Genomic DNA, 25,843 nt, shown 5'->3' with positions numbered 1-25,843 from the left:
TGACACCTATTCTATATCTGGCTTCAAAAAGACATACACATCTAAGGATCATAGTAAAACCAAAAGTGAATTACAGAGACCATAAAATCAAAGTATGAAGTCAAATACCCTGCAGTTTTTGAATGTCTTTTTGCAAATTTATTTATTTTTAATTGAAGGATAATTGCTTTACAGTACTGTGTTGCTTTCTACCAAACATCAGCATGAATCAGCCACAGGTTTATCCATGACCCCTTCCACTTGAACACACCTCCTTGAATATTTCTTTACCAATACTATCTTCTTTTACATTCAATGTCACTTTATCCTTGTCTCTAAATATCACCTGGTAAAAAACAAATCTGAAATAATGCACATTTAAAAGGCATATGGCAGCTATAAGACAAAGAACAGTACTTAGTCTCTGGATAAATTGGTGAGGGGTTATAAGGTCAGCCTTTTTCCACAAACAGCTACAATTACCTTTGTAAGCCAAAGCAGCTCCAACCGAAATCTTCTTCCATCGATGACTGAGTGGAAGCCCACAGATTAAAAGACCTTGAAAGTATAAAAACACAGTAATTTTTCACAACAAATCTGACAACAAAATTTAAAAGTCAATATTTGAAATTAACTCAATATTTGAAAAACAAGACACTTTTTTCAAAGGTCCTAAACTTTTCTCTTATAGCATTGTTAACACAAGAATATGAATGTACATGACCTGGCACAGTGTTTCATCATGAATCCTTGTCAGGACTTAAAAATCTGTCCCTTAAAAGCTGAAATAACTGCTTAATTGTTTTTTTTTTTAATAGCCACTGACATTACAGCTGAACAAATTAAATATTAATTTATTAACTTTATTCTAACCTCTTTTTTTCTGGTTTCATTTTTAAGTCATTCTGAAGCTTTATCCCATTTTGCCACTTGTTCTGATACACTCTGATTCTGCCTTGCATGCTGATCAGTCAAGATAAACTCAGGATCAGAATTCTGAAACTTCGGACTTCAAGTATGTCCAGACATATGCCATGCGTTTCATCTCACAAAAGCCTGGCACATTCTGACCCCTCTCACCATGGAGACCATCCCATTTAGTGCAGCCTGTATCATCCTGACTACAGACATGGAGACCCCAATGGTCATGAATAAGATTTTCCCTCTCTTTACGCTCAATGTGCATCAAGTAGTTAAATAAAATATACTTTGGAACTAGGTCCAAAAGGAATAAGGAGCAAAGAAGAGAGAGGCAGGAAGAAAGAGAGGAAGTAAGATCTGTAGAGATAAATAAATAAAGGTGAAGCCAAGGAAGCTTGGCGTTGGCTCTCATTTTTTGGCAGGTGGATTTACGGTGTTAATGGCAAAGAGCAGAAAGCCAGGAGGAAGTCCTTCTCACTGACCTTAGAAATACATGCATCCATTACTGGCTTTGGTAAATATGTCTCCTATAAGCAGTGGCCCTACCCGTCACCACCAAGGGGTCTACTATGACTGAGCCTGTAATTTAGGAACATCCTTCCTCCTGTCCCCCACCCTTGTGTCTCACGTGGCAGCTCTGGGGCACCAATCACCTTGCTCAGAACAGCCAGGGCAGTGACCATGTTTCTCTGCACATTGTGCCTTGGCCCTTTGCTCCCGTAAGATAACCCTGCAGGTGGTTTTCTTTGCTTAGACTATCAGCATATTTAAAGGAGCTGCATTTTCCTAAACTACCAAGCCTGCAAGGGGCTGTGAAGTTATGACAGTTGCCAAGCAGTTTTTCTGGGGGCAAAATAAGAGGAAGGAGAGAAGTCAGGTCTCCTTCCTGCTGCAGCCCAGGACCCAGCATGGCTGCCATCCCGAGAGGGAAAGAAAAATTGCTGATCAGACTGTGTCTGCTCCGCATTCCAGCTGGACATCGCATCCTTTCCATCCTGAGCGTGCGAGACAGGAACATGCTGACACACGTGGACACACGCTTGTTCCAAGTTTTGCATTCTAAACAATCACTCCTCGGCAATTCAGAACTAACCACTGCAACAACACAGGGTCCTCTGAGACCAATCGTGCAGTCAAAGCAAACAAGTAAACAAAACCTTCTGGGCAGCCAGAATACAAGTCACAGTATTCCTCGCCCGAGCTGGACAGTGACTCTCAGGAAAGACTGCCAGAGCTTGGCCTCAAATCCAGCTCATTCTAAATAAGACCTAGTTCTCAGCAGTTTGGCCATGTGGTAGTACAGCCCACAGAGATCAGAAACAGAAATGAGAGCATGTGTACGTACTGACAGTGGTACAGAAACAGCTGGCTTTCAAGGAAAAGGCAGAGCTAAGAGCAGCACACAAGCAAGCCAAAACCAATAACAACACAAGATAAAAATGCAGGAGAAAATTGTCTGCTTCAGTGACTTCCATAATATACTGCATAGCACAGTAAAATATTTTAATGACAACATCAGGAAACATACAAAGCTTCAATACTTGGTGAAAGCTGAGGCATTTTAACATTAAAAAAAAAAAGTTATGGCACTTCAATAGGTAAAGTTCCATTTTCTGGAACTCCCAAGTAATTTTACTGAAATGATTATACACCAATATGTATCTTTAAGGTACGTGGTTATTAGCCACCTAATAACCGGTCAGGGCAAAGCCAAGCCACAAAATGGGGATTGGAGGAAAATGTCAAATTCAGATTGCCATGCAGCAAAGCTGTCGATTTGAGAGAGGTGGGTGGAGGCTTAAAAGAGGCAGACGTTCCGAGAAGCTTGCCCCGAAGACAAGTCTTACTCTTCCAGAACATGGTGGTGGTTATTCATGTGCCCTACATGGCCGCAACCAGACAGGTGGAGCAAAGAGGGAGGGTCACCCCTTCTACACAAAGAACTTAGAATAGTAGCGTGGAATTCTAGCTGATCTCCAGGTTAAGAAGGCAGATTTCCAGGATCCACTCTTGGATATGCTAGTTTGGAATGTCTGTCTGGATCCCTGGAGTCTGCATCTTTTAAACCTTGGCCAAGCTTGGTACCACTGACCTGGGATGCTGCTCTGGAGAGGGGCTCTGTATGCTTGAACTTCTCAGTTCTGCACCTCCCACTTGAGGGATCGCTGATCCAAAAGGCACATGGTGCTGCCTCTGGGACACACTCTGTTCAGCCTGCCTCCCACGTGAACACACAGAGCCCACCTTCTCCGAGGGGAGCCCAGTGAGACTCCGAGCGAGCACCCTCGAGCTAGGTACAACTAGCACCTAGCTAGCTGCAAGAGATTAAGGCAGAATAGAAACATGAAACTAGCCACAACTTGTTTTTCAGTTATTATTATAAGGTAATTGATCTCCACCCTCCACCACCAATGAAAAATATCTGAAAAAAAATAAAAAGAGATTGAATATTTTACTGCATCAAAAGCAGTTATAAGAAAAATAGTTTGGGGTTTTTCTTTTAAGTTTCTTCAGGAAACTGACACTGGTGATCAGAATGTTCCAATTTTAACCACTTTCTAGCCTTCCGGCAGTCTGTTTAATAAAAATAAAAGCTCACACTTAGGTACTGCTTAGCCTGTTTATCCCTCAATCATTTATTCAGCTGTTTGTACTTTCTATTTGGCTTCATTCTTAAATAAATCTCTTTTATTTTCTTTTATCAATTTGATTTCTCCACAGAAATATTACAGTCTCCCCAACTGCACAGATTTTTCAAATACAATCACACATAGACCAAGTCTTTAAAATAAAATGAATCACTAGTAATGAATTTGAATATACATACAAAACCCTCCAGAATGGGTAGAACCAAAGCCTGGCTATGCTTCTTTGGCATTTCAACCATACTCATTACCTTTATGGTCTTTTTCCATTACATAGAAAGCAAACATTGATATCTCTGAGCACACAGAAAATTTCTTCTGCACAAACTAAGTAAACTCTACTGTCAATGAGGGCAGCGTGTTTAACCTCTTCCCTTCTATTGCTAAACAGGTATACTATGTAGTGTGAGACTGAAGGGAAGGAAAAGATTAAAGTTTACAGTATTCTATACCTTTCTGAAAGATCCCCATTATGAGTGCTAGAAAAGGCAAGAATAAAGTGCTTGCCTGATTTATCCAGAGATGCTATGAAAGTTTCCACACAATCATTAGATTCTAGCTCCTTGGAGGCTGGGATGGTGGCTTTTCATCTCCGATATGTTTAAAACTGTAACAGCAGGATTGGTAAATTTGGGACTCTGAAGTTTCCAGCTCTCTTCATCAAATAACACCCTTTACATTGTTATTGCATAGAAATACCCTAAAATTAAGTGAATTAAAATTCTCTAGAATATAGTGTGGCTTCTAAACACACTACTATATGAATGCATGTTCGATGAGTAAGATAGATTGGGCTCAGGGGAACAATGAAAAATATTTCTCTGGAGTCAACTGAAACAAATTTTGAGTGGATTATCTGAACAAAAATGGAAATCAGCTATTATCCTTTCTTGATTAGTAGACAGAGTTTACATTTATTCTAAATAATCTACAAAGTTCCTTCTTCTACATATTGCCATCCCCACTTCCTAAAACATATCCTCTGAGGCTATATTTACTACATTCATAGAGGCCTTACCCACACAGTCACTCAGTACATATTTAATCAAGGAATGAATACACACCATTTAAAAAACTCAACTGAACATCTCAAGTATCGAAACAGAAAGATTTTTACAGTTTAAGAATGCTACCTTGTATTGTTGTGGGAAAGAGTATAGGTTTTGCAGTGATTAAAACTGGGCTAGAAGTCTCATCAGAGGCTAACTAATGTACAAGCCTCAAACATTCAGCTTTCCCATCCATCAAATGAGGTTAATACTATTTGCAGAGTTTCTAGAAAGATTAGAAATAATATCTGGAAATCTCTAAGCACAGTGTCTGCATATATCATTTTAATGATGATGACGATGAGTTTTCTTTAAAAAATAATGCTAAGAGCACATTATTTCCATCATTTTGCATGTCCCAATTTTTTCTATGCCAGGTAATCCTACTAATATTTTATTTTGCTTGACATAACTTCCCAGAACAGTAGAGCAGCATATTCAGAAGAAATAAGAAAACACACTCCAAAGTAAATATAAATAATTTTTAAATCTTAGAATATTACTGAATTCCAATGTTTGGAACTGTACTGAGAGTTTTTCTTTATCCATCAGGATTCTTGGATTGCAAGAAGAGAAAGTTGAGTCAAAATGAATTTATCAGAAGGATACAGGGTAGTTCACAGAATTGGAGGAAATGCTTTGTAATCTTGCCTTGGAGGAACTGACAGAACTAGGTCGCTCTGGAGACCAGATTAGAGGAACTAGGAGTGTGCTTTAGGGCAGCCAGGTGGAATGTTCCAGCTCTAACCACTTTGTAATGTTCTGCCGCTCTGCTTAATAAGAAAGTTCACACTTGTATACTGCTTACCCTGTGCCAATACTGCTTCTAAGTACATGCATTAAGTCAGTCCTCACTTAATGAGGATTTATGAGACAGGGTAATTCTCAGGAAAAAAGCCAAGTCTTATCAGTGTAGCTTGAGTCATGTTCCTATGCATTGGGTAAGGACATATCTCATCTGATAGTCCCACCAAGGTGAGATGGACTAGCTGAGGCCATGGTAATTTTAGCAAAAGAAGGGTTAAGTGAGGCTGGGCAGATAAAATCCACAAATATCTACTACATTTGATAGAACTCATATGCCTCACTCTGAAAGATTCTATGTCTCTATTTCTAGTTGGCAAAATATTTTCTATTAGTGATATACACTGACGCGCATTTAGAGAGTTCAAAAATAAAATGCCTATCTTCCAGAAATGGAAGTTATACTTTGTCTTCTATTATACATGTGGATAGAAATACAGAAATACTCAAAATGAATATATGATTGCACACTGATTCCAGTGATTAATAAAATAAATTTAAAAATAGGTATTTAACAACAAAAACTGTAAATTCAGTCAAGTTTAGCATTCCTGACTTCACTGGGTCTAGGAACCATAGAAGAGAGAAGGAAATTCTCCCTTCATTACCCCAGGATTAGCGACATAAACATTCTCCCAATCTCTTGTAAGCCCCTGGTAAAACAATCCCTTCACTGAGTTACTCAAACAAATGAGACTCCCACTGCCAGAGAAAAAAAGACATTCTATTATCCTGCGAACTTTCATTTTCAAAAATCAGTTCTGATGTTTGACCTGAAAAAGGGGGGGAAAAAGCAGTTGCTGCCAATAAACTATATGTGAGGTTCCTGCAGGAGAATAGGAACAAAGTCAAAAGTTATAAGTGAAAAGAATAAACAGTTGAATTTATTTCAAGAGTAGTCCCCATTTTTTTCTAATCAGAACCTGATTGTCATTACTACCACTTGAAGTATCTTAGAAACATGAAGAAACCTTAAAGTTTTCAACGTATGAAGAATAATACGAAAGCTATACAGTGATAATTCATATCTTTTAAGTTCTAGGTGATATTCATCCTTTGTTTCATCATCACATGTTCTTTAAAAGCCTGTGACATTCAAATCAATCAGTTCAGTTCAGTTCAGTCACTCAGTCGTGTCCAACTCTTTGCGACCCCATGAATCGCAGCATGCCAGGCCTCCTTGTCCATTACCATCTCCCGGATTTCACTCAAACTCATGACGATCAAGTTGGTGATGCCATCCAGCCATCTCATCCTCTGTCGTCCCCTTCTCCTCCTGCCCCCAATCCCTCCCAGCATCAGAGTCTTTTCCAATGAGTCAACTCTTCGCATGAGGTGGCCAAAGTACTGGAGTTTCAGCTTTAGCATCATTCCTTCCAAAGAAATCCCAGGGCTGATCTCCTTCAGAATGGGCTGGTTGGATCTCCTTGCTGTCCAAGGGACTCTCAAGAGTCTTCTCCAACATCACAGTTCAAGAGCATCAATTCTTCGGTGCTCAGCTTTCTTCACAGTCCAACTCTCGCATCCACACATGACTACTGGAAAAACCATAGCCTTGACTAGACGGACCTTTGTTGGCAAAGTAATGTCTCTGCTTTTAAATCTTCTATCTAGGTTGGTCATAACTTTTCTTCCAAGGAGTAAAGTGAAGTGAAGTGAAGTCACTCAGTCGTGTCCGACTCTTTGCAACTTCATGGACTGTAGCCTACCAGGCTCCTCTGTCCCTGGGATATTCCAGGCAATAGTCCTGGAGTAGATTGCCATTTCCTTCTCCAGGGGATCTTCCCAACCCAGGGATCGAACCTGGGTCTCCTGCATTGTAGACAGACGCTTTACCGTCTGAGCCACCAGGGAAGTCCTCCAAGGAGTAAGTGTCTTTTAATTTCATGGCTGCAATCACCATCTGCAGTGATTTTGGAGCCCCAAAAAACAAAGTCTGTTTGTTTCCCCATCTATTTCCCATGAAGTGATAGGATAATGTTAAGAGAACTCAATATGTGAATCAAAGCGTAAGTGCCTCACACCCCCTATTCTTAGATTTCCACCGATGTTCAAAGAGTTATCAAAGATGAGAAAGTCACTTTCAGATTAGAAACCATGGTAATAATCATCCACAAAGCAAAAACTCAGAGGGGCTTCAGCTATATAAAGTAGATAAGATATAAAGCAAACAAGAACAGTCAAGGAATAACTCAAATTCTCCAGCACCTAGTCACTTATTTGTAAGGACAAGATCTAATAGCTGGGTGTTCTAAGACAGCAGAGAGTAAAAACACATCCCTTCAATTGGTATCTCAAAGATTTGAAGAAGCACCATCTGAAGCCCTCAAATTATTACAGAGGCCGTATCAAGCAGTGAGATTGCAGTTGGGCATAGATGTAGCTTACATAAAGCATGAGGCAAGCTGGCTAACAAACAGGCAGTCCAGAAGCCTGGACCCAGAAATCCGACACCTGCATAGCACCTTCACCAAATATGGAAAGAAAACACTGCCCAATCCACCTTCCTCTACTGGACTACACAGGTGTCCCTCTCCCTTCCTTCTCTCTACAATCTACAGGAGAGGAATCTGCTAATCAACAAAATAACTAATACCAAGCTTAAGAAAGCTGGAATCTAACCTATCAGCGTGTGGGGAGACAACAAACATGAATAGCCCACTGCTCACAGAAAAATGAGAAACAGGGAGAAAAAAATACTATGATTGCCTTATGAAGACATTCTACGGCATAACAAACTGAAGACAGCATTCACGATTTTTTAAAAATCAAACTTACATACCTACTACACAGGGAAATACAAGTAAATGTTAGAAAACATGACCTTCATGTCCCCAGTAAGATTAAGAATACATGAACTATAAAAGGTGAAATGGGGTTAGATTATAAATTCGATGGACGTTTACTTGGTTAAATGGGGGAGGTAATATCATAAGGAGACCAAAAGATGTAATATCGTAACTTTAACCTATGTTGATGCTGCAGAAAATAAAATTAGAAATACTAAGGTAGCTGCACAAAGAGGTACATATGATCATTTTTAACGCAGTATTTTTATTGGCTCCTCCCTTATTACTTTCCTAGCTCTTATTAAATAGTGAACCTATTAACATAGGAAACAGGAAGCAACTTTAATATTCATCAGTGGCGAATAGTTTAAATAAATTTTACTGTATCCAAACTGTGGAAAAGTATGCAACTATCAAAAATGATGAATAGGTTTTAATTTTATAACATTAAAATTTATCTAAAAATTGAAGAAATATAAAATTGTATGTAATATGATGTCATTGAAATATATGTACAGAGAGAATGAAAGCAGAGGAAAGAGAACAATCCAAAATGATACGCCCCCCAAAGCTTAACATTTGTTAAACCAGGTTATACAGATTACACATTTTTCTTGTTTTCACTTTTCTCAAAATGATTTGAAAAAAGTAACATTGCATTTAATTTTTTCTTAGTTAAGGAAGATGGTTTAAACTTTTGGGTTATACTTACATGATCTTCCATTATTAAACCGAGAAATAATGAAAATGAAAGAATTAAGTATACAATTTCAATAAATTAGAAGGTAAAGCAAACCTAAAGAACAAAAAGAGGGACTTCCCTGGTGGTCAGTGGGTGAAACTCCACACTCCTAATGCAGGCGGCATCGTTCCATCCCCGGTGGGGAAACTAGATCCCTTCTGCATGCATGCTGCAGCTAAGAGTCTACATGCTGCAACTAACAAGCCTGAATGTCGCAACTAACCACCTTGCATGCCTCATCAAGACCCGGTGCAGCCAAAATAAATAGAATATTTTTGAAAAGAACAAAAAAGAAGTATAAAGGTAAAAATATATCTTAATAAATTCAAAAGTAGAAAAATAAAATAAAAAATATATCCATGAACAAATCCTTTGGATAAAAATAAGCTTTAGGAAAAGTTAAGAATGAGTAAGAAGACAAATCAACAGATACAGAGAGATATTTTTTCCCCATTGCTAAAACACGTACATTCAATTTTATGAAAAATAAACTTGAAGTGTGAATAAAAATGATACACTTAAAGAAAAACATACCAACTTCCAAAATTCAATCAAGAAGATAGAGGCAACCTCAACAGATCAATGATTATGAAAAGAATTTAAGACTTTGTCAAAGATCATTTCCAGAATATGGTTCCAGGTCCCTTTTATTTTTATGTACAAATGATAGAAAATGTCCAAGGAATTGATGATTCTTCAAACTACCAGTGATTGCTTCCACAAACTTCTGGGCAACATTTTAAGAAACCAGTTTGCCCCTTACTCCCATATTAGGCAAAATTAGAAAACAGATAGACCTAAAAAAACTTTAAACACATATTTCAAAAAGATTCATATACGTAAAATTCCAGCAGAGACAAACCAAGGATACTCACCCCTGCAGGAAGGTTCTGAGGTGGCTCATTACACCAGCCCTCTTCTCAGGGCTGTTTTTTTCTCTCCCTACAGAACAAGCCTCTTGAGAGTCACCACAGCCCCACAGACTCAGTGTGGACAGACCTCACATGGTTTTAGCTCCTGTTGAACATCAATGGATTTGAATTGCTAGAAGGCCAGAGGGCTGAATTCAATGACCAGAAGCACCTGGGTTTCAGCTTTTTTCTGAGAAATGCTTCCATCACTGTATGTTAAACACACAAAGAAAACTAGGGGCGGGCTAAAGGGTTCAGTGGAAGATTTACTTCTGATTGGAAGGATGAGGAATCAGGAAAGAGATGGTGGCTTCTGAGTTGGTATTTCAAAGATAGAGTTCGGACATGTTTGACTTATCACACCTGGGGAGGAACGTAACAGTCAAGGAAGAACAAGGATCCAGGTCCTGTCAATCACAACATATTGTCCAATGTAGGACGCCAGATGAGATACACGCCACTCAGTTAAGTCTGAACTTTAGATAAGCAAATAATTTTTAGTATGTGCATGGTAAGTCGTTCCAGTTGTGCCCGACTCTTTGAGACCCTATGGACTGTAGTCTGCCGGGCTCTTCTGTCTGTGGGATTCTCTAGGCAAGAATACTGGAGTGGGGTACCATGCCCTCCTCCAGGAGGTCTTCCCCACCCAGGGATGGAACCCACGTCTCCTGCTGCTCTGGCATTACAAGCAGCTTCTTCACTGCTGAGCCACTAGGGAAGCCCAGTTTGTAGTATTTAGTATGCCCAAAACGTGCAACCTTGGGTAGAAACCAGCACAGAGCTAGGCATGGAATACCAGAAAGTTCAGCAGGAATGCCTTTGACTTGCTCTTTGGACATTCAGAGCATGATTTTGTTTTGCCTTTCCTCCATTCCTTAGCCCTCAACTCACAACAATTCAGAGAGATACAATGGAAGTGCCATCCAAGCACATAACTTCGGGCTAAGAAAAGGGAGGGTGCCGGGGTCCAGCCCCGGTGGATCCAGGGTGATTCGAAGGTGGGGACGGAGTCGGCATCTTTGGGAAAATACATATTTAATCACAGATATAGAGAGATTAGAAATGGATAGTGTAGTAGGAAGATTAGTGGAGAAAAAGAGGCTGAATAACTTGGATTACGTGGAATAGCATCCATGCTCCAGATGGGAATTCAGCCAGAAAAACGGGAGCAAGAAAGAAGCGACATGGGGGAATCAGTCTTTCTGGAAACTGATCCGATTTCTTTATTTTTGGGTTTGCTTATATACCTTTTGTTACACATAGGGATGAATACAGAGTCACGTGGGGGTCAGCAGTCCTGACCTTTGTCAAAATCAGGTGCTTCACATAAATGTATAAAAAAAAAGGTCTTAGGGATATTACATCATCTTCTGGCCATGAGTGAGACCTGCTGACATTTTATGATCCTTTCTTTCTGATAACCAAAAAACGTATTTCTTCCAAGGGTGTTTTTTCTTAAACCAGGCACCACCCTCCAAATAAAGTTACATTCCTATAGGGTGAGGGTGTGGTGAGTTACAATCAAGAAAGGAATTTATTCAACCCAAGGTTAACATGATTAGTCTTAAAGGTTAATACTTATTTCTCCTATATGCTTAAAGGTTAATACTTATTTCTTCCTATATGCTAGTTATATTCATTATAAGGGTAGGGAACATGGAGATTTAGCAGCAAACATCAGCCCAACAAATGAAAATCCTTTCACCAATGCTCCCCTTAAGATGCCTACAGTTGAGAGGTAGTAAACAATCATGTGGCAGGAGTATAGATAATGCTGTCACACAAGCTAGTCTGTCAGCAGAGAGGTTTGACCTGAGACATCCTTGTCCCACCCAGAGTAGGGAATTAGCAACAATTATTGACACAACAAATGAAAAACCCTTCACCAATATAATTCCTAACCAACCCACTTTACTAATAATTTCTAACTCCCCAAAAGAATTTGCCTTTAGTAAGTCTAAAACATCTCATGCCTCTCAGGTTGGGAGGCTGTAAACAATCACATGTGGCCGGACGAACCTATACAGGTGGGCTAGATAACCTTCAGAGGAGTCTGTAAGCTGAAACACTCTTGTCACACCCAAGAATTCTTATTGTCTTGGAGCTGCACGTTTACTCCTTCTCCGAGAGAAACGGTTATGGGGGAGAGCCCCCCGTAAAGTCAGAGGTGTAGGTGAGAGCATAAAACAGACTCTGGCTTTGGGGTTAGATGCTAGGGAACAGGGGGTTTCCTGAGGCTTGATCACGCCTTTGCGTATGCCAAGCCTCCTTCCTCATGACCTTTGCCATGGGCGGAATTCCTCACGCTGGCCCCCGGCAGGAGGGCCTCCAGAGTACCTTCAGAAGGCTGTACTAGAGCAGCACGTGTGTAGCGAGCCCAGCTCGGGTCACCACCAGGACACCGTGTGCACCAAGCTCTCAGAGCTGGCGACTGCCCACTGGGCCAGGCCAGCGAGCAGAGAGCCAGGCTGAAGGCAGAGAACCCAGGAGCTTGGCAACGGCAGTCGCTTTTCCTGGACATATCACTGAACTGTGAGTTTGAAAAGGGAAAGAGAGCTAACCATTATGGTATTTGGGATTTCCACAAAACTGTGTCCAAAGACGGCTGTGATAAATATTTCACAAGAATAGGTAATTCCAAAAACAACCACAGTCGAGCATAGTGGTTTAAAAATTGGGGTCTGAAGTCACAGTTGGGTGTTAATCCCGACCCCACCCACTGTGAGTCAAATGACCTTGGACAGAGTGTAAGTCACCTCTGCAGACTCAGTTTCCTTTCTGTAAAATGGGGAAAATCGCAAGTTTATTAAATGAGATAATATTTTTAAAAGTACCTAGCTCATGGGCTTCCCAGGTGGCTCAGTGGGTAAAGAATCCACCTGTGACACAGAAGTTTGTGGGTTCCCTGGGCCAGGAAGATCCCTTGGAGAAGGGACTGGCTCCCCACTCCAGCACTCTTGCCTGAAGAATCCCATGGACAGAGGAGCCTGGTGGGCTACAGTCCATGGGGTCACACAGAGTCACACAACTGAAGTGAGTGAGCACACACACACGCACACTTAGCTCAAAGAAGTTGCTTAGTCAGAGGTAATCTCTATAATATTCCAGTATGTTCTAAGTAACCAAAGGCAAAAGAAATGACAAGAAAAGTTAGAACTGTTGCTCTTCTCAGTATTTCCTTAGACCCCTGAGAGAGCTCAGGAATCATGTGGTCCAGAATCAAAGGGCCATCATCTAGGACCCATTCCAGCATTCCTAGGCATCCGATGTCTCTAGAGTGCTCGGAGTGTTCTCAGGTTCTCGCTGTTAGGAGAGGAAACCAGAGTTACCCACAAAGCAGGGAGGGGTGGGGAAATACACTCCAGTCCCTGAGCGACTTCAAAATAGAAGAATTTTCAAAAGCAGGGAATTTCTGAGATTCCAAGAAGATATTTGAGAACGTTCTTCCCCCAGAGGGAAGAAACTAGGTCATGTGCTCTTAACCCAGTGAGGTTTAGGGTCACAGTGGAGAGGGAGAGAGAAGATAGTTGGCCTTAATTAGCTCCCAAAAAAGCCCGGGACTCCTGGGATTAATCCAAAAGCAAGCAGAACTTCTAGTGGAGAGATCCAAACTCCCAAATTGTAAGTACCAGTTTCAGTAGGTTGGAACCAAATCTAGGACAGCTTCTGAACAATTACCATTTTAACTAGCATTTCCATGCTATAAGGACTAAATTTACCCTTACCACAACTCCTGTTTATAGAAAAGGCTCAGTCGCCACCAGAAAGTACACTCTGTGAAGGGACGGACTGTGTCTACACTTTTCACTGCATATGCCCAAGGAATGGCAGCGTGCCTGGCACATAGTTGGTACTTAATAAATATTCATTGAACTGAATCATTCAAAGCCACACAGCGAGTTAGTGGAAGGAGCTGGGATTTGAACCCTGGTCTGACGCTCAGAACCACACTTGCCCCTTGTCATACTGCCAGGCAAAGCACACCGGCCAGAAGCCATTGCAATGCAAGTTTCTGCCCTGGCTCTCTCCCTCCAACCTGTCCTGGGGTCCACCAAGTTTTTCTACCACCTGGGAAAACCACTTGGAAGGACACCCTGTGGAGAATCTATGAAGCATAACATTGTGCCAGATACTGCTCATGACCTCTCAAGTATCTTATTTTTCCCTTGCTAAAAGAACTTTGATCTACTCATTCACCTATGAGAACTGTTTGGTAGCTTAACTATCATGAAGATTTCATAAGTGTACATAAGTCTACTAGATGGGATTTCCATTAAAGCTATTGTGATACTGTTCAGTTTGAATATTAATAACATGAAATTCCACTCAATCATTTTAATAACAGGGCCTTCCTCTGCTCTACAGTGAGGTCCTCAGTGTGGATTAGAAAACGTGTCTGTAAAACTACACGGAATCAGGAATTGACCACAGCCCCTGACAATAGCAGAGGTTTTGCTGTCTACATATTGCCTCCCTGATGGCTCAGATGGATGAACTCTTGCCTTTGCGTTTCCCTTTTCTTTCTGTCTAGAGGTGAAACAGCTGTCCTGAGAGAATAAGGACAGAAGCCTCAAGCTAAGGCCAGTGAGACAGCAAGCTTCAAGGAACCTGATCACTAGTCCCGGGCAACTATCTGGAGAGGCTGCACTCGCCTGGGCTGGTCCACTTCCTGATTTCTTGCTTTGTGAGAAAAATAAATCTCTATTTGGTTGACCTGACATTGCATGGTTTCTTCAGATGCTGCTTCCAATTGCTGAGTGACGGTATTCCCAAGCAAAGCATAAAGAAGAGAACACTGCAAAAAATCTTCAGTTTTGAGACCCAAGCCTCCCTAGTCTTATCTCCTACTATGGCCTTTCATAAAGACATCCTTCCAACCCCAGCAGGCTCTTCCCCTTATTCCAAATAAGCAATGTATTTTAAGATTAATGCTGTTTTCCTAACCTGATATGTCTTTCTTCCATAATCTTTTACAGGCCTTGGAAGATTCAAAGAATTTGTGTCTATCACAGTGGCCAGTGGAAGACTTGAGAAGAAAATGTCTTCTAAATATAAGCCAGATGCTTTTGCCTTAAATATCCATTTCTGGAGTAGGAAAATCAAATGCTCTGGTAAGAGACCTGATTTACTCTTGGCTTTTTTTTTTTAATATGAAAGTCTATCACCTTTAAAAAAATGATTAGTAAGTTATGTATTTGGAATGTTAGAATGGAAAAGCTTATTTACAACAGTGGTTATGAGAAAAATCAAACTTTTAAGAATATTTTTCCTATTCTACCATATCTGATTATACATGAAATATAAAGTTTTATATACGTAACAGAACATGTAAGTAAATATGTTATGATAAAGACTTAGCACTGTGATCTAACATTCTGTGTGGTGGCCAAACCCACAAATTATTGACCAAAATATTTCGTTTCCAGAGCTACTTGTTATGTAACTAGGAGAAACTAATTAAACCTCCCAGTTCACCCATCTGTCAAAGAGAAATAATATTATATTGGCCATCTGTGCAGCCTTCAGGTATGGCAAATACTGATGAGAGGATTTTAACTAAGTATAGGGCTTTGTGTCAGCTCATGTCAAAGGCTTTATCAGTATTGAGAATTCCAGAAATCAATTTTTGTATATTGATTTTATGTATTTACTCTTTAAATAAAGTGTTCCAGCCACAGCTAAAGCACTAATCTCACCCCAGGCTTTCTCTCCCTTCTTTCTCCAGAGGTATCCTAAATTTGGGGGGAATCAGTTCCATTCAAGACTGTATAATTCTACCACATGCATATGCAGGAATTAATATATATTATTATTCTGTTTTTAAATTTAATTTGCATGTATTTTGTTTTATAAGTCTATTCATACTGATACAGGAAGATTGACACAAGTACTTTAACTGTTAGCTAGTAATAATCTACAGTTAACTTATCCATTCCCTGATTAGTGGAGAGTTAGGCTGTTCCTCATTTTTTACTATACCCAGCAATGCTTTAAAAAAGAATATTTGTGTACATATATGCAAGTGTTTCACTAAAATATGTGACTGTATTTTAAAGTAGAATTGCTGTGCACTTCTCTGCATTTTTATCAAAGGATCTATAGGAATTTTTATTGGAATGGCGTTCAATTTTTAGATAAATTTAAGGAAACTTAATATTTTCAGTTCAGTTCAGTTCAGTCGCTCAGTTTTGTCAGACTCTTTGTGATCCCATGAATCGCAGCACGCGAGGCCTCCCTGTCCATCACCAACTCCTGGAGTTCACTCAGACTCACGTCCATTGAGTCAGTGATGCCATCCAGCCATCTCATCCTCTGTCGTCCCCTTCTCCTCCTGCCCCCAATCCCTCCCAGCATCAGAGTCTTTTCCAATGAGTCAACTCTTCACATGAGGTGGCCAATATACTGGAGTTTCAGCTTTAGCATCATTCCTTCCAAAGAAATCCCAGGATTGATCTCCTTCAGAATGGACTGGTTGGATCTCCTTGCAGTCCAAGGGACTCTCAAGAGTCTTCTCCAACACCACAGTTCAAAAGCATCAATTCTTTGGCACTCAGCTTTCAGCAATCCCGCTCCTAGGCATGCCAGGACAAAAGTATAATTCAAAAAAGATACATCCACTCTTATGTGCATAGATGCACTGTTCACAATAGCCAAGGCATGGAAACAACCGAAACATCTATTGACAGATGAATGGATAATGAAGATGCAGTGCATATATACATGGGATACTACTCAGCCACAAAAAAGAATGAAATAATGCCATTTGCAGCAACATGGATGCAACTAGAGATTATCACATTAAAAGTAAAGAAAGACAGAAAGAGAAAGGCACACCCCATATGATATCACTTATACGTGGAATGTAAAATATGTCACAAATGAAAACAGGAACAGACTCACTCACAGACATGGGGAACAGACCTGTGGTTGTCAAGGGGGTGACAGGGTGGCGGGGGCAGAAGGCAGGTAGAGGGATGGACTAGGCGTTTGGGGTTACTCTCTGCAAACTATTACATCTAGAATGAATAAACAACAAGGTCCTACTCTATATCACCAGGAACTATATTCAATTTCCTGTGATAAACCGCAATGGAAAAGAGTATAAATATGTGTATAATTTCTGTATAGCACAATACTGTAAATCAACTATGCTTCAATTTAAAAATAGAGAATAAAAAGGCAAAACATGGTAATATCCCACTTTACTCTTTTTACTGGCTTGTCTAATCTGTTTGGGGTCATCTTTCCTAAAGATGGGGCAACTTCTTGACTGCTCTTTGCCCAAAAGATAATCTACTTGTGAGGAGTGAATGATCTTAAAATTCATTTGTTAAGCAGATTATTGTGCACATGCAAAATATTTTCTAATGGAAACACTAAAAATAGTTAAGTTCTCACACTAACTCATGAAAATCTATTTATTCCATGATATACCAGAAACAAGTACAAAATATGTTCTTTCAACTATACCAAGCCATCACTTATAACATACTTCTATAATGGCCATTTATAAGACGGTCACTTTTAAGACCGTCATGATGAGGGTAAGGAGTTTGTTGGGAAGGAAAGGTGAATGACCTTGAGTGACAACAGTTTGTCTTTAAATCAGATCTTTTAACTTAAACTGTTAAACTATCCATTTTCATTTAGAATTACAATAAAAACCTTGATTCAAGATTCTGAAAAAAAAAAAAAAAAGATTCTGAGATTCTCAGGCTTACCTAGCCCAGTGTTACTTGCTCAGTCATATCCAACTCTTTGCAACCTCATGGGCTGTACATTTGTCCATGGGATTTTCCAGGCAAGAATACTGGAGTGGGTTGCCATTCCCTTCTCCAGGGGATCTTTCTGATCCAGGGATCGAACCTAGGTCTCCTGCATTGCAGCTGGATTCTGAGCCGCCAGAGATGATTCAAATTAAGGTTTGTTATATTCTGGGACTTCATAGAACAGAAATCATAAATCCAATCACTTCCTGCTTAGTGTCAGTGTTCAGAATTACCTAACTATGTGAGGTAATGGATATGTTAATTAGCTTGATGTGTTAATTAGCTTATTTCACAATGTATATGTATACTGAAATATCAAGTTCAGGTCATTCTCTTTAAATACATACAATGCTTATTTGTCCATTATAACTCAATAAAGACGGAAATAAAAAAGAATCACCTAGCAACATTAAAATTCCTTCAATTTTTTCTATCCCCTACCCTGAAAAGATATTGATTCATAGGTCTAGGGTGAGATTGATAAATTTTCATCTTTGATAAGTATTCTCTGCTCAAAATACTGATGGGAATTGACCCCAATTCATAGAAACACTTCTGTAGATAAAGTATACACCCACAGTTGTGGTCTATACCAAATCTCTGATTTTTAGTCCTTTTACCATCGACATATAACATATTCTTTACAGCATATTGACCCTACTGGCATCTCAACTCTCTCCATTCAATCCTGATTAGTAAAAAAAAAATAGGTTAAGCGTCTGTTTAATTGCGATTGGCATCCTGCACCAAGTTCTTGGGGCTTCACCGGTAGCTCAGTCACTAAAGAGTCTGCCGGCAGTGCAGGAGACCCAGCTTTAATCCCTGGGTCAAGAAGATCCCCTGGAGAAGAAAAAGGCAAACCACTCCAGTATTCCTGCCTGGAAAATCCCATGGACAGAGGAGCCTGGAGGGCTACAGACTGTGGGATCACAAGAGTCGGACACGACTTAGCAACAAAACCACCAAGGTCTTATTCTACATAACCTTCTGCTCGACAGGCAGTGCTTTACTGAATAGCATCTAAATACCTAAGTCACTGCCAAAATTCAATATGCATGTTTTTGCCTTTCTTTTTTAATATTTTTATTTATAATCTAATCCTTTTGTTCTACAATGAAAATAATAAATCATAAAGTATTAATGTCATTGTTTTCAGTTTATTTACCCTAACTTTTTAACAACTTTATTAGGATATAATTTATACCATAAACTTCACCTGTTTATGTACACATATGTATATAATTCAATGGTATTTAAAATATTTACAGGATTGTGAAACTTACTATATTCTAATTTTAAAATACTGTCATCGTTCCAAAAAGAAACCCCATGCCCATTAGCAGTCACTTCTCATCCTTGTCCCTCTCTTTCCCACAAACTCTGGTCAACCATTAATCTACTTTCTGTTGTAACAGATTTGCTTCTTGTGCGTACTTTATACAAATGGAATCACACAATATGTGGTCTTTTATGACTGCTTTCTTTCACTTGGAGTAGTGTTTTTGCGGTTCATCCATGTTGTAGCACTCATCATTATTTCTTTTTATGGCCAAATAATATTCCATTGTATGACAATATAACATTTGTCTATCCATCCATCTGCTGATGGACGGTTAGAATGTCTCCACTTCTTGGCTATTATGAGTAATACTGTTATGCATGTTCATGTACAAGTTATTATTTAGACTGTTTTCAATTCTCATAGGTATTTACCTAGTAGTAGAATTTCTGTATCACAGTAACTCTGTGTTTAATATTTTGATGAGCTGCCAAACTGTTCTGCAGAGTGACTGTATCATTTTACATTCCCACCAGCAAGGTATGAGAGTCCCAATTTCTCCACATCCTTGACAGTACTTGCTATTATATATTGCCTGCCTTATTTATTAAAACCATGCTAGTGAATGTGAAGTAGTATTTCATTGTGGCTGTGACTGGCATTGCCCTAATGGCTAATGATGTTGAGCATATTTTCATATGCTTGTTGGTAATTTGTATATATATATTTTTGGAGAAATGTCTATTCTTATCCTTAGCATACTTAAAAAATCTATTGTCATTTTCTTATGGAGTTGTAAATGTTCTTTATATAGTATGGATATATGTTTAAATATATGATTTGCAAATATTTTCCCTCAGCCAATAGACTATTTTCTTCCTAATGATGTCCTTTAAAGCACAAAAGTTTTTAATTTAATGAAGTCCAAGTTAACAGTCTTCTCTTCTACTGCTTATGTTTTGCTGTTGTGTTTAAGAAATTATTGCCTAATCCAAGATGAAGAGTTACTTTTCTGTGTTTTCTTCCACAATTTTTATTACCATGACTACTTTTATAGATGTGAATGAATGTGAAGTGAAATTTAAAGTGGTGTAATCAAAGAACTATCCAGGGAAAATATTTCAATTATTTAATTTTACAGATAATAATTACTAGGATTATGAGATAGTTCCTGGACATTAACTCCAACTACTGATAAGTTGATAGAAGAAGTATCAATAAAGAGAGAACAGCAAAGTCATGGTGAACCTAAAAACACTTGAGGAATAGGTAGAACCTGGACTGGTGAGAAATCAGAGGACTTTGTCTCTCTGCGCAGGGCACCTCTAGGGGACATTCCAAAGCAGTTCTGATGGCTGCCAATCATAAAGGAGAAGTCAGGAACCCTAACTCCTGCCCTCATACTGTAGGATATCAGCTAGAGGGAATGGAGTCACTTCCAGGCTATACAACCAAGTCCAGGCTTGATACCATACAGGCTTGGTCAGTCATTTGTCACCATGAGAATGAGAGGTTTCTTTCTTCAGCTGGTTAAGAGGTATATCTGAGCACAAGAGAGTATCAGCTTTGTCACCATCCCTGGATGGGGACACCAGGGATGTCATCGTGGGTCACACCAGGGTCACCATCCGTCCATAGATGCTACCTTTTAGGTCCAACAGCCAACTACCAAGAGTCACTGGTCAACTGTTCTCCTTGGTCCATATGGGAAGAAGAACCAGGAAGATACTATTATTTTATAACAGAAGGAACACGGATGAGGATAAGAGAAGAATTTACTGATGGCCTGTCAAAATAACTTCATCAAAGAAATGAGTACCATGGGCATTTTGAATCTAGTTTCCCCTTCACATTTTCGGTACTACGTGAAGAGTAAATGTCTCCTAATTCAATGAATGGATCACAGGAGTGAAAAACAGCACACACTGTATTGAAACCTTATTCCTTCCCTTCAAAACACAAAAGGAACATAAGGGTCACTGTGAACTATTTGATACAACGAAGTCACTATACCCTGAAGGCATTCTAGAAGGCATCATTAATGAAAAACAAACCCAGTCACAACACAGTGGTGAAATGTGAAAGGTCTTTTGCTAGCCTAGTGGAAAACAAAATGTCTTCTAAGGACCTGATCTAAGGACCTGATCCGGAAAAGAGTGAAGTGTTGTCTGTCTGGCATCCTTTATGTAACAATCTGGAAGTACTCAACACATGATTTGATACATCTTCATAAACAGAGAGCATTTAGAAGAAAATCTATCCTCACCTAAGTGGAATGGTTTAATGGGTTCTTTTTTAAAGTTGCATAGTGGATAACCTGAATTTTTCAGTCTTTCCAACCCTAGGATTCAGTGGAGTCACAAAATGGTTGTTTTAAAGAGAGAGCAAACCAACCAGGCATGGTTTTTCTTGTGTTTTTTTGTTTTTGTTTTTACCCAAAAAGGATAGATACGGAACAGAACTCAATATTCAGGTAATTTTCATCTAAAATTCCCTATAGTTTGAGATATTTTCTCCTACATATTTTATTCTTACTCTCAAATTTTTCATAAAATATTTGCTCATAGTTTTCCATTTTGGTATAATGTCATCTACTTGTTCCTTAAAACAGTCTCCAGGATAGAAATTCAAGGTTTTGAAATACAATCAACTTTGCAAGCATGCTGACACATTAAATTCTCTCTGAGTATTACTGTGACTCAGAATAGTTATATCTTCTTTTCAAATCAAGGTTTTCAATATGTAGATGAATCATGCAATAATCCAGAGCTTACTTTCTCAAGGCTTTCTGTGCAGAGATGGATTATAAACTTTACATAAGTTTCTTTGGATAAATGGATTGCAAATGCAGACACTAATCTACAGGACAAAAAAAATTTACTGGAGTCCCACACTTAAAAACAGGTTTAATCAAGACAACAATCCATTCATTCATTCAAAGAATAATCTAGTGATGGAGCAGGGTAGAAGAAGTGAGGAAAACATATGAAATAAGAAATTAGAAGGCTGGAGTCCCACACTTAAAAATAGGTTTAATCAAGACAACAATCCATTTATTCATGCAGAGAATAATCTAGTGATGGAATAGGGTAGAGGAAGTGAGGAAACATATGAAACAAGAAATTAGAAGGCTAATCAAGTAGTCAAGTCAAGACTATGTTACCATGTTCTCTTATGAACTTGAGCAGATTAATTTCTCGGGATGTATGTGCAGAGATATGAGTAATAGAAAAACTGATGAAAAGAGGCTTAAGAAAGAAAGACATTTAATTGTCTCACGAAGGAGAAGACCCAGAGACAAGACGGTCCAGATGTGGTGCAGTGGCTTGCTGCAGGAACCAAAGACCCATCCTCCTGCTCTGTGGCCACCCCATCCCTAGTCTTGCCACCTCACATTTCCCCAGATGGCTGCCAACCTCTGAGTATTACACTCCTATTCAAAAACATAAAGCCAGGGAGGCTGAGAAAGATTTTTATCTTCCATCTAGCTACTTCCCCTTAACAATGAAAAGATTGTTTTTCCCTCGAAACAATCCAGCAGATTGTTCCTTTTATACTGTTAGCCAAAAATTGGTCACATGGCCACCTCTATATGCAAGAGTCTGGCAAAGTGAGGATCTGGCTTATCCATTCTCTTAAAGATGACAGACGAGGAAGAAGGGAACCTCATGGCTCTGTCTCAAAAATGTGGGAATTGGATCAACTGATCTCTCAGGCATAGCTCTAGACTAATGAATGAAAAACAAGTGATCTGACTTTTACTTTATATGTTTTTAAGAGGCTTCAGTTTTTATTTCAAGCTTCCTGTGATGGAACTTTTCCTCCATCTAAAAACAAAACCAAACAAACTTCCTCCATCCATGAATCTGAAGTTCTAGAGTAAAAAGTGTTTCCCCTTTCCTAACTAGGGGAAAAAAAATGCTTCTGAGTGGTCCAGACACTGAGTCATTCAATTTAACTTTGATGGGGCTGCATCTATTTTTGAGGTCTTGCCATCGTGGTTTAAGAGCACTGACTGTCTACAGATACTTCAGATGATTTTCCCAGCACCTCTCTGAGTTTACTCTGCACTAAATTTGAAATGGAAAATTGATGATGTGAAAGGTTGAGTAAATAATTCTATTGGAAAAACATGAGTAATCTTTTTCTTTAAAAAAAAAATCCAAAGAATTCAAAATGTATTGAATTTGTCCAACTGACATTCCATTTATGGTGTCTCATACGCCTATGAAATATTACAATGTACCTCTACTTTATTTTTTTTTTTACAGAAAATTACACAGTGACCTTTTCTTATTAAAAGCATCCCAACACCAAATATACGTTCACACTAAAATTAAAACAAGGAACTAAACGGGAAAAGCTTGGAAGCTAGAATATTGCCGGCTGTGTACATGAGGTATGATTTAAAATGACAGCAAGCAATGCTCCAATCAGCCTGTTGGTTAGTTAGAAAGTGTGGATACCCAGACGAGATTCCGCCTGAATACACACCCAATACTGTACTCAAAACTATCGTGCAGAAATGCTTGTTTTACCCAGGTACCCTATGAGAATATTTAGCTGTTACATTGTAAATGCTGTTATTTTGGTTTCTAAAAATGGTATGACAGGAAATGATTCCATGGCGTAGTTGCCAAGGTGGCTGTTAAGCAGAATCAAGAGCAGGGGGGTGGGGGGAGTTAAACTTAGACAACAAGAAACTGGAAAAGGTGAAAATACTACTTACTTTCTGCAATAAAATAATTCTTATAATCCAAAATAAACTTGATTGGTTCCCTCTAAATGTCATCACCCAGAAGGCTGTTTATGCTTAAAGAGTCCCCGCTGCTCTTTGTCCCAGTGGTTATAAAATCTGCCATCACCTTCGGGTCAATTGCCTGGTTGATAAATGACTAAAGAAAGACATCCAGTTTGTATAGAGACAAGAGGTGAGTCCTTCTCATCCTTATTTCCCAGCTGCTACAGCCAATGGGCAATTGAGGTCTTTTGGTAAGAATTTCTGCAGGTTCAGAAAGACTCATACTTGTACTGATTCTTATTCTCACCCTATTGGAGAAGTACAAGGTGAAAACAGGTAAAAACAGAGGCTGTTCAGGAAATAACTATAGTTATTGTATAACTATAATTATAGTTATGCTGCTGCTGCTGTCGCTTCAGTCATGTCCGACTCTGTGCGACCCCATGGATGGCAGCCCACCAGGCTCCCCCGTCCCTGGGATTCTCCAGGCAAGAACACTGGAGTGGGTTGCCATGTCCTTCTCCCATGCATAAAAGTGAAAAGTGAAAGTAAAGTCACTCAGTCGTGTCCAACTCTTCGTGACCCCATGGTCTGCAGCCCACCAGGCTCCTCCGTCCATGGGGCTTTCCAGGCAAGAGTACTGGAGGGGGGTGCCATCTAGTTAGTGCCATATTAGGAGTTTGACCTTCCTCAGAGGGATGCTAAGTTAGGTAGTTTAGTATTTGAAGAGCTGTAGACATTCAAAAACATAGAAAGGGGAAGAGATGGGAGGATGAAAGAGAATTATGAATAACTAAATTGGTTTTTCTTCCTCAATAGATTCATACTATACAATAGCTCTAAGTATAAACTTCCTGATATAGCCAACTCACTTCCCATTAATAATATTTATCAGTCATAGTGGCTCAGTTGGTGAAGAATTTGCCTGCAATGCAGGAGACCCAGGTTTGATCCTTGGGTCGGGAAGATCCCCTGGAGAAGGAAGTGGCAACCCCCTCAAGTACTCTTGCCTGGAGAATCCCATGGAGGGAGGAACAGAGGAGCCAGGAAGGCTACAGTCCACGGGATCACAACAAGTCGGACATGACTGCAACTAACTTTCACTTCACTTATCTTTAAGCATCTTTATTATCCTTTCTGTTAGATCTACAAATATTCAAAAATCACAACAACAAAAAACCACCCAAGAGAGATAACTAGCTATCTACATTCTTAAGGAGATAATCATAGATCATAAGTAACATCTTTTATGAAAACTTCCAACATATTTATAGTTTCACTTTCACTGCTTTCAAGTAAGCTCAATGCTCTCCCCTCTTCTACAGCAACATGTATGAGCTTCTTCCACCCTTTATTTTTGCACTCCCATTAACTCTTTACTATTTAGTAAACTCTTTACTTTCCCCCATGGAAAAAAAATGCAAAAAAGCAAAATGGCTGTCTGGGGAGGCCTTACAAATTAGCTGTGAAAAGAAGAGAAGTGAAAAGCGAAGGAGAACAGGAAAGATATAAGCATCTGAACACAGAGTTCCAAAGAATAGCAAGAAGAGATAAGAAAGGCTTCAGCGATCAACGCAAAGAAATAGAGGAAAACAACAGAATGGGAAAGACTAGAGATCTCTTTAAGAAAATTAGAGATACCAAGGGAACATTTCATGCAAAGATGAATTCGATAAAGGACAGAAATGGTCTGGACCTAAGAGAAGCAGAAGATATTAAGAAGAGGTGGCAAGAATACCCAGAAGAACTGTACAAAAAAGATCTTCACAACCCGGATAATCACAATGGTGTGATCACTCACCTAGAGCCAGACATCCTGAAATGTGAAGTCAAGTGGGCCTTAGAAAGCATCACTATGAACAAACCTAGTGGAGGTGATGGAATTCCAGTAGAGCTATTTCAACTCCTGAAAGATGATGCTGTGAAAGTGCTGCACTCAATATGCCAGCAAATTTGGAAAACTCAACAGTGGCCACAGGACTGGAAAAGGTCAGTTTTCATTCCAATTCCAAAGAAAGGCAATGCCAAAGAATGCTCAAACTACTGCACAACTGCACTCATCTCACATGCTAGTAAAGTAATGCTCAAAAATCTCCAAGCCAGGCTTCAGCAATACGTGAACCGTGAACTTCCTGATGTTCAAGCTGGTTTTAGAAAAGGCAGAGGAACCAGAGATCAAATTGCTAACATCCGCTGGATCATGGAAAAAGCAAG

General features: G+C 39.4%; 1 non-coding gene across 1 annotated transcript; it reads right to left on the bottom strand.

The window, feature by feature from the left end:
* Nucleotides 1–7,180: 7,180 nt before the first annotated feature.
* On the bottom strand, nt 7,181–7,252 carry TRNAC-ACA (transfer RNA cysteine (anticodon ACA)). The gene has a single exon. It is a non-coding gene; the product is annotated as a tRNA-Cys (tRNA).
* Nucleotides 7,253–25,843: the final 18,591 nt, after the last annotated feature.

This window comes from Ovis canadensis, chromosome 5 (genome assembly GCF_042477335.2).
Source record: "Ovis canadensis isolate MfBH-ARS-UI-01 breed Bighorn chromosome 5, ARS-UI_OviCan_v2, whole genome shotgun sequence".
Lineage (NCBI taxonomy): Eukaryota > Metazoa > Chordata > Mammalia > Artiodactyla > Bovidae > Ovis > Ovis canadensis.
This window is presented reverse-complemented; position numbering and strand designations above follow the sequence as displayed.